This window comes from Cryptomeria japonica, chromosome 10 (genome assembly GCF_030272615.1).
Source record: "Cryptomeria japonica chromosome 10, Sugi_1.0, whole genome shotgun sequence".
NCBI classification, from domain to species: Eukaryota; Viridiplantae; Streptophyta; class Pinopsida; order Cupressales; family Cupressaceae; genus Cryptomeria; species Cryptomeria japonica.
In genome coordinates, this window is record NC_081414.1 from 198,104,617 (window position 1) to 198,115,835 (window position 11,219).

Consider the following 11,219-nt stretch of genomic DNA (forward strand, 5'->3'; position numbering starts at 1 on the left):
CGCATCCGTGAAGATGTGCATTGATGACACTCCTTGCCTATCAAAGCAGAGCCTAACAGATGAAAATTAAGCTAAATAATACTCAGCTACTAAATCCTTAGCTAAAAAGTTCAGAGATTTTGGTCAATAAAGTTTGCACTCAATCAGGATTGATCTTCATAGACTTGACTACAAATCAGAATAATATTTGGGAATACCATAAATAATATCATGGGAAGCGTGCACCAAAAATCTTTCTTCCTTTCAATAAGGTAAAATTGGAGGGAAAAAAAGCATCCAAATAGATAGTGACTGAAAAAGAAAACCCAAAATTCAGTTTTGTTAATTATAGCTTCCAAAACTAAATGGTTGAAAACTGTTGAGGCGAATGTACCATAACAATATATCTGCCCTATTTTGATAGACTTATCAATTGATTTTGTATTAAATTTTTTTTAATATTTTAAATTTTTTTAAATTATATAATTTCAAATTGTTTGTAAATGTTTGTATATGTTGTTGTAAATCTATATAAATATTTAAGCTTTTTTTTTTTAATTTACAAAAGTTATCTTTTAAAAATGTTTCGTATAAATGATTAATTATACTATTATACTATAGTTAGTCTATAAATTGTTTAATGTAGATTATGATTATTTTAAATAACTTTTTATAAGTTTAATATAGTTTAATTATTTACTACATATTATATTAAAAAAATTTGACTATTGAAGTTTAGGTGAACTTCAAGATTATTATTTTGAACTTATATGATTTGAATATGGAAAGTGAGAGGCTAAAAGTGTTGCTAAAAGTTCAAAGTTCTTAGAATCGAAAAAGTCAAATGAAATTGAGATCATTAAAATATATTTCAATACTATTTTAGACTTAAGGGATAAAATAGATGGTAAAACACTTTTTACATTAGGCTCGAAGGTATCTAGGGCACTAAACTGTAACCTATTATTAATATCTAAGAAACTTAAAGATGGGTGATTTTTGTAAAGCAACATGAGGATAGGCAAAGCTTACATCCATTTGGATAGGTTTTTTTTTAGATTTAGAGTACAATTTTGAGTGAATCTATTTCTTTTCTAGGGTGATTCACTATGCTAGTTCAAATCACTACTTAATTTGGTTAGAAATTATTAAAAATGTTATACCCAAATGTTACTATCATATTCAATTTCTTTGTTTTAAACATTTAGAGTTTCATTCCATGCTAAAAGTGGAAGGCCAAGTTTAAAGGGTGTTATAGGCATTGTTTAAAAATGTTGGGAGATATCAAAGACAAGGTGGCACTTTGCAATAAAATTATATTAGCTAACATTTTTCAGAGTAGAAGGTGGAAGGGAAACTCGAGAACTTTGAGAAGATGTTGAGAGGCCTTGGAATTGAAATAGACATAAGAAGAGTATGAACCTTGGATTATTAGTATGAAATACATATATTTAATACAAAAGCATAGGGTGAAATAGTTGAAGGAGGTTTATCCAAACACCAAATATTTTCATCTCTCCACAAACATCAAAAGTTAAGTCAATAAAATTGAGGGAATAGTTCTCCCCTTTAAAAGTAAGGCGATTAACATAGAAACCATGTGGATGGAAGGAGTGTAGTGCATTAAGGAGTTGTTGGGAAAAAGAACTAGAGAAAAACCAAGATGCCCAAACCATCTTTCTGTGTAATATACCATAACCAATCAAGTAGAATAAAAATGATGAGCTAAAAAAAATCTTCACTAAATGGAGAAAATCAATGGGTCCATTAAGGCTTGAGGTCCAAATAATTTTCAAGCTATATTTTATTAGAATTTATAGGACATTGTGGGTTTGCTCCCCATTGGTCTCGAGTTTGGATATCTGAACTTGGTTTTTTATTTGGTGTGTGTAATGTTCGGGCCCTTACCCACACCCAAGGGATTAGTCTCAACTTAGCCCGCCTAAAAAATGGGCGCTAGGCTGGGTCATGGGGGTACCCTTCGGCACCAAAAAAAAAATTACAAGCATCCTATCGTACAATTTCACCACAATAATTCACCTTGAAAAACATATATTTTTGTGACTAATACTTAAGTATTCCTATTATTTAGGTAGAATGGGCCACCTCTTTATACTATGAGTTATCCTTAAAAGGACAATGGGAAATATCTAGATTATTACTTACCTCATGCACTTCTATTGCATCTAGGTTTTCTTCTATCATAAGTTTTTTTAAACCTTGTGTTAAACTTCTTTTGTTGATTATACCTTCATATCACACTTTCAAATCTTTTTCTCTCTCTTCTTCTAAATAGTAGATATCTATTTTATAAAGTATAATATTAGGCTAGATTATTAAAATAGGTTTGCGTTGTTGTGATTTTCCTATCTTTGAGAAAAAACCTACAAATTTTTTTTTGGAACTTGTCATTTTGTGTTGCTTTGATGCGTAGGGTAGTTATATTTCCTTTTATCCCACACAACATGGGAATAATTTACAAGATCTGTTTTTTCTTTACCATTTATATTGCTATTAATTATGTTCACTTTGGTGATCGACATATTATTATTTTCTTTGTTCATCAAATTGTATAGAAGTGTTCCCCTTTCCTTTTCTTCACCCCTCTACTGTTTTGATCTAAGAATCCTTAAGGTATATTTTTCTAGTGTTGATCATTCATTATTTATTTATTTTCAAAATGTGTTCCACTACGCAATTTATCAAGCTCTTACCCCAAGTAATCATGAATCCTTGTTACATATATTTTTGGTCATGAATCTTATGCATTCTTGTATTGTTGGAAGTTATTTAATTATCTAGTACAATGTGTGCTTTTGAACTTTAGTGAAATGGTAGATGTATATCTTTTATAGAATTTTTATTTTTATTCTTTTTGTAGTTTACTTTATATAATTTATTTCTATCATGTTTCACATTCACTCCCCCGTTAGGGCTGTTGAAGAAGACTTTTCTTTTACACTCACTCCTATATATATATATATATATATATATAATGTTTCCCATTCACTCCCCCGTTAGGGGGCTGAGGAAGAAGACTTTTCTTTTACACTCACTCCTCCGTCATTATCACTCACACCCTTTCTCCTCTTAGCCAATTCAATCAAACCAGAGAGCTGCAAGCATGCGCGAAACAAGTTGTTGTATGAATGAGAAGGGCATATATATTATTAGCACGATGATCATATATGAACTCAAGGAAGTTGAATTCTCAAAAGGCTATTTTTCAGATCTAAATCTGTAATTATATGTAATTCTTCTAATGGTTAGTATATGTGTCTGACTGTATGCCAATAGAATCAAATCTCTACTCATGAGTCATGGAAAATCGAACCTCTATGTGAGACAAAACCAAAAGTCTGTGAGCTCATCCCCTGTTCTGAAAGGACATAATCTTATTATTCAGGGTTGAGAAGTGATAGGCAATCGTGTAGCGTTTTCTATTGAGATGCTGAATTTTTAATACTTGTACACACGGAGAGAGAAAGGAGAAAATGTTTGGTTTGTCTTTTCAGGGAGCTTCATATTGCAAATATTCATGGTTCACCATTCATGCATATGATGCTTTCTGGATGCATAATTCTTGTCCTTTAGCCGTTTAGAAGATGCCTGAAGTGCAAGGGAAATCCCATCATCACCAGAATGAACATTGACCAATGATCAAATATAGCTTATTAAGAGAACACTCATCATTTCTGTTGCGATGTGAAGCCCAATGGTCACGACCATTTGTCTTCTAGAGACTCTTCGCTTGAAGGCTTTATATAATTATAAATACTGAGTACAGTCCATGCTTTTTGTAGTGTTGTATTTGCATTATTGATTAATTGAAGAACTCCCCATGTTTCTGGTGGATGTAGCCACTTAATGGTGAACCACATTAAACTTGTGTTTTGCGTTTATGTTATTGACTTTCTGTTGTTTTGTATTAATTATATCTTTCTTTACTCGTTTATAACTTGCAATTGGTATCAGAGCTATGGTAAAATGTTGAGCAGAGATGGGATCTGATTGGGTAGTTGATCTTGGATATGGGTGCCCTTACTTTGTGTTTGATCCCGAAGTTGGGTGCTTTTATGTTATCGACAAAAGGATGAAGTTTCAAATGATGAGACCAAATCAGAATGATGAAGCCAAATCAATCATCGGAAAATTTCTTGGCAGTCTAGTGATGTCCAAGTGGAGGTTGAAACCAAACGTCATTGGTGGGATGGGTAGGAAGAGGAGGAGACTTCAATTGAAGAAGAAGAGGGTGTTGAACACAAGATGCCACTGATAGGGGGGGTGAATCAATGATTTCTAAATTCTTAATCCTTTTACCTCCAAGAGAGATTACTGGTTACCAACCTAAGGACCAAGCAAACCTACTGGTAAGATAAAGCTAGTCAACACAAATCAACCACACAAAGGGCACATCACATAACATCGATATATACGAGGAAAACCCAAGATGAGAAAAACCTCGGTGAGAAATGTTGTTGGAGTCAACTGCTCCAATCCAGCCTCACAGTGAAAACCTTTGGTTACAATGTTTAGGGCACTAACCCAAAGAGTACCACTTCTACTTTAGGGCACCAACCCAAGGAGCACCAACCCCTGCACCGAGCTCCAACTTAGTGATCTATCTTGTACATAATCAATTACAAAAGTAATAGTCTGATTACAAGTGAATCTTTTAACCACTGCATACACTTTATCCTGTCGATTTCTCACCTCCTCTGCCTCACCGGTTTACTTCTACTCTTCTTCCTATCTCCTTCTTAGTCTCTCTACTCACCTTCACTTGTTGTTGCTAATATTGGTTCTACTTCTGCCTGTTGGATGATCAGTCAGAACACACACCTGTTGCCGGTTTATGCTTTCTCTGCTCACTACTTGTAGGGTCTTTTCTCCATCCACATGCAGCTACTTCACTCTACACTACCTTCTAGTTGGTGTGAGCACTGTCGGTTCCTACCTCTGCAACTCACTTTGCAGTTTTCTGGTTTATCTGATCTTGCCGATTAAGCCACTATTAAACCCTCAGTAGTTTAACCTTCCCTACTAGCTCTTTTCTTCAAATGTTGAGTTCCTTGACTCTTCTCAGTCTTATCTCATCTTTTCTCTGTTGAGGATGACTCTCCTTCACAATCCAACATTTTTTTTAATAATGTCTTATGCCTTCATTCTTAGTACTTAGCTTTCTTGCCAATACGCAACTTCAAACTTTTGTCATGCAAGGGTTTCTTCCACTGAACATGAGTTCAATCAGATCCAATCAGATCTCGTTCTGCACAAGGATGAACAACCTGCAACCAATCAAGCATCAACTACCATCTCTTTTTCTTTCCAAGGCACATTTTCTAAACTAAGCAAACACGGACAATCCATCGACAACACACAAGATCAATCACCATAAATGGTTTTGTAGATTGCATCACTAGCCTTATTTTGCACCTGGACACTCTTCATCAATTGATGCATCCCATTGATCACCTATGTTTGACCTTCCTCGAGCCGCACACTTCTACAACACCTCCCATGATTTTTGCAATCAACATTTAATCTCAACCAAAAACCAACAACCTCACTAACACAACACTTCACCGACCTCTGCAATCTTTCCACTTCAACTCCGCGTGGCATCCTTGCCAGTATCCATCTCAGCTTAGACCTCCGTGTCGGTTAAGGCAGGATCACCGACCAAACACTCAACTGGTGCACACCTACCAGATATCTAACCCTGCTGGTTCTCCAACCCTATTGGTACGTCTTCCCTTATCGGTTAACCTTCTTTCCTTCTTCTTCCTTGTGTCGGTGGATCTTCTCATCCCGGTCATCAACCATGTTGGTCCTCAACAATTATCTAGAATGACTCACCATGTGCATCTTCAGCAGATTGAGAGCACTTCACTTTTGTCTCTTTATTCACTTGGTTGTATGTCGGTATCCACCTTGTTTACTGATTTACAAGTTTCTGCCTTCATACCGGTAACGTGTATGATATCTTCATGCCATCCATATCCAACTGTTATGCATCTGTGGCAACACCACTTTCCATTTGTATACCGATAACTCCATGTGTGCAACTACATAGTCTTATCTTCATTTGAGTGGTTTTCTTCTCAACCGGTTTGCCGAGGAGGCAAACTCAACATCTTAACTCTTCCTTCTCTACCCAGGTAGCACATCATGTCTTCACATGCTGATCCAGTGCACATCTTTGATCTCAACCTCAGGAGGAATCCTCACCTTTCACTTTAGTCATCCAGTCTATCCAATCACCTTCCTTTTGTCACTCTGACTAACTTTTCCTGGAGAGTCATGATGTATGTCATGCATGTTGTGGGATAAGAAAGGTATTACCATTTACTGGTGGGAAAGAGTATGTGTCACCTGCTGGTATTAATGTGACATCCCTGAGGAGTAGATGCATCTTCAACTTGACATATGACTTGGTAGCTTTCCCATATGCCATCCTTTGTTTCTGAAGAAACACATTCTCTATCAATCTTCTCTTCATCCAGTGGGAGTTCTATTGTATAAAATCCAACTCTTTCTGGTGACCTGCACATGCTTATTGGTTGGTAGCCACTCAATGCCAACACATTACTTATCAGTCATCATACCATACTGGTCTCCAGTGCATGTCTTCAACACATGCGAGCATTGACTTGTGTACCAGTGACTTGCAATACTAGCTGACATCAATGTCACCAATACACTTCAATCTCCCACACTGGTCATGATATATCGGTTGACATCAATAACAACACAATGCCAACAAAGGGTTTGTTGTATTCGTTGTTTGAAGAAGAAGAGACTGGTCTGTTTGCCTTCCAAGATGAGGAAGATGCCTCCCGGGGTGAGGAGGATGCAGTCTCAGAATTGGCGAATGAAGATGACCCTGAAGGTGAGGCCTACAACTCAAAAGATTACCTATACGAACGAATTGAGAAACTACGGGACGAAAATTTTACTCGCAGAGCGAATATGCCGCATGGAAGATGAAATGGCAGAATTGAGAAAGCAATTTACGAAAGAGTAGGAGTTTCTTAAGGAGAAAAGGCATAAACAACTAAAGGAAGAATTGACTGAGCTCCATTCTATACTCATCAAGTTTGACATTGATGAGCAAAGATGTGAAGCCAGAGAGGTTGAAGTGGCTAAATAAACTGTTGAGGATCTTGTTAATGGAGTAATGGAAAGCATGGAGGAGGAAATTGGCGTAGGGTTAAATGCTGACGTTTCTTCTGCTTCTTTGTTCTGAAGGTTTTAAGGTTGAATCTAGCAATTACTATTTGCCTCAGATGAGAATAGACATCAGATACCTACTAGAGGCGTATGATGATGAGCTCGACATATTGCTGATTGTTGAAAGGATGGTCGAAACTGCCATGAGAACGACCTGTGACATGGTGTCCATTGAACAAAAAACCACCTCCCGGTTGGATTTCGACCAAGACGAGCTTCTCGATGAACTGGCGAGTGAATACAAATTACTAGAGGCATTGGCCCAAATTGGGGATATTTTCCCTATCAATTTGAGCAGCGATCTTAGTTTGGATGCTACGGCTTCTTATTCGATTGAGAGCCAGAATGCACAATGGGCTCAAGGTGAGTTTTTCATTCGTGGCTTAAATGTCATCATGGGACACCAAGACAATCCAGAGGTGAATAAAACCGCCTTTCAGTTTGGGTGGTTTCGTATCGGAGATCTTGGTTACCTCAAAAAATTGTGGGAGGAAGTTCGGAAGACCGTGTTTGTGGTTAGACAGACGGAGAGCAAGGGCGACACTTCAAGGGTTTATGTTCGTGGTGTCCATGCGACGGAAGAGCTGACCTACAATGCTGCAATTGCAAACTTTATTTGCATCCTGCAACAGGAGGATCGTTCCACACTGTCAAAAGTGTGTGAGCTTGGGAAGACGACAACCCTATCCTACAAAGACCACCTAAGAAGTGTGCAGAGCTGTCAGGACCCCGTAACAGAACATTTAGGTGAAATAATATCGTCTGAGATGGAGAATGTAACGCTTTTGTGCATTGAGGGGAGAACGTGAATGATTGGAGGGTATGATCGAAAGAGGTTTAGTTATAAGGCTTTGGAATTGTTTGTGCAAATTTTGGAGGAAATCTCCAAACTTAGCAGAGCTTCCTTCGCTTGCGTCTGGCCTCCCGACACTTTCAACAGATGCCTGCATAACGCCTCTCTGCAGCGGCACAAGTGCAAAGTAACCGACAAAATGAAATCAGTTGCCCACCCTAATTGGTCAAGAAATGATGATGCCTATGAATTGGAGCACGGAGATAATGAGTTCAGCGGGTCGGGCGTGAAAAAGACTCCATTTTTGCATAAACAAGCCATGCCCAGTTAGTATTACCTTAATCTGGAGGAATATGGTCTTATTGTTTCTAAGAATGATATATTCGCCAAGTCGGAAGGCAACAACAAAGAGAGGGAAGAGTTATCCGATTTGATTTGGAAAAGACTTCTCTGCAGTGTCTGTGAGCAAAATCTGGCAAAATTGAAGTCTTTGATGGGCCTGATTGTGAGGTGAAGAATTGGAAATGCAAGGAATATTGAGGCATGGCTGTGTCAGTTGAGCTTCAAGTGGGAGATTATTGGGATGTGAAGCCCAATGGTCACGACCATTTGTCTTCTAGAGACTCTTCGCTTGAAGATGCTATATGATTATAAATACTGAGTACAGTCCATGCTTTTTGTAGTGTTGTATTTGCATTATTGATTAATAGAAGAACTCCTTGCGTTTTTGGTGGACGTAGCCACTTAGTGGTGAACCACGTTAAACTTATGTTTTGCATTTATGTTATTGACTTTCTGCTATTTTGTATTAATTATATATCTTTCTTTGCTCATTTATAACTTACAACTTCATCATCCACAACTGAGTTACATATACCATCCCGTTAGTATTATATCCTAGCGTGCATATTGTTCTTGGATCCATAGCTTACCTTCACTGCTTGTTTGGCCTACTACATTAATGCATCATCATTGTAATGATGGCCATAAAACGGCCTAAGACAAATGATCATCACATTATGGTTTATTTTTTAATTTGTATCTCTACCGATGCAGTCAACCCATGTTCCTGCAAACTAAATACTCTATTCCTACCGAAATGGATCGAAAAAGAGAAATAAAAAGCCACAACATAGCAATGTACTCAATACTTCGAGCATTATCTGTTCAAATATTTTATTGACTCATAATAGATACATAAGCAACATGTAAAATCAACCAGATAGCAACAACAGGATTCAACCTGTACACCTCTGCTGGAAATACCATCACTAATTACCTGAAACACTGCTAAGCTAGGATGAATAACTCTAAACTTAAACCAAAAAATGAGAAACTTGAGAAAGGAAAGCCCAAAAATAGACCAAAAAATCTACCATTCATGGCAGTTACAAACCAAAAATAAGAAAGCAATAAAGACAAAAGCAATTGACATATAGTGGAAAACCCCATCACAAATAACCATTCACATCATTCTCCCCATCTTTTAAAAATCATGAACCTCCAGGTTCAAAGTATTCTAATTTTGTAAAATTCACGAGTTCTTTTTTGGTGACCGAGGTGTTGTTGGAGTTAGGTAACTCAAGCCATTTCACCAAATAAGGCTTGTAAGTCTTGGATCTCAAGTAGCAGCAATTTGTATCAACTATCTTTTCAATCATCTCCTTTTTTTTCATGGAGATTGACTGGTCATATCTCCTAGTATGTTATCATCATGAATTTCTTCGTCGTCTGAAATACATGCAAAGATCTGCAATATTGAACATAAGATGATTTCAAAATCTTCATGCAAGTATATAAATATTAAATGGGCATTGTCACTAATTTAGTTTAGTATTTTTTAAGGGCCAATTTTCTTTGACTTCAATTTGTTCCAAGTGCCTTGAGGAAATCTATATTTATGCAATTAAACATGACTTACTCCCCTCCAATTACACCTTTTCTCATTGCTTAGTTGCAGCTTGTGCCTCCCTTGTTGCCCTTCCTACGTATGCCTCACAATATCTATTGCAACTTGGTTAGCCCATCTTCCTTCAAGATCAATGAGATCAACAACTCACTCAGGATTGTTTAAAATAAAACTCAAAGGAAGACTTACCAATAGATTTATTGATGCAAGATTTTAAAAGAAAATTAAACTTATGCCAAAACCAAATCCCACTAATTTGGATTCTCACCAACTAGGCATCAAATCAAATTTAACAAAACTTCTGGGTAAGTGCACAAAGATGGTGGTCAATAAAGGGCTATAAGTGGATACTTTTTTTTTCTGAAAACAGGTGAACCTAAACTTGGAGGCAAAATTTGAAAGTCATCCACTCAAGATATGACGATAATCAAAGAACAAATATTGTAGTGCTCTGAATCTAGTTTCCAAACTACTAAACTTTTTCAAAATTGGATAAGATTAATGGGGTCAAATCCTTCGCGCATGAAAAACAAACCCTGGATTTTTTTTCAGAAAAACATAACATAGTGTTTGACATGCACATCAAAAAAGTCATAGTTAGATTTAGTATTTTGACAAATCCTTTTGTAGAAAGATAGTTAAGAGTGAGCACTAGAAGATGTGTATCTTTTTGTAATTTTTTGTTGAGTATTTGTTTTTTTATGATTTTTCAAATCGAGCACATCCTGAAAATTAGATACTTGTTCGTGCGCGAAGCATAAGTTGCACTAAAAAAATTGAAAATACAATTTTAAAAAAAAAAATTGTAAAAAATCAAGTGCACTACAATAATATATAATTTTTTTAAAATTTGGATAGGTATATCAAAATTTATGAAAAAAATGGTGCATGTATGTCTGTGAGAACTATGGAAACACTGGTAAAAAAAATTCAATAATAATATGATATTGTTGTTCAAATTTTAAAAAAATTATATGGTTAGAAAGCTCAAAAGATGGGTGAAAATATGGTGGCAATTTTAGAAATACCCACTTGATGAAGTGTAAACTTGATGATGACAAAGTCGAGAAACCAAGTTGATAAAATAAAACACGTCAAAAAGGAGGGAAATGGAGGGAAATCAAACTTCCAAACCCTATCTTTGTCATCCAGGGCTATTTCCAAGCCTAAACAGTCAAAAGCGTGTATGGGGTACCTATGGTATAAAAAGCATGTATGGGGTACTTATGGTGTAAGAAGCGTGTATGCTCTATCTTAACTATAAAAAGCGCGTACGCGCTATTTTTACTATAAAAGCGCGTACGC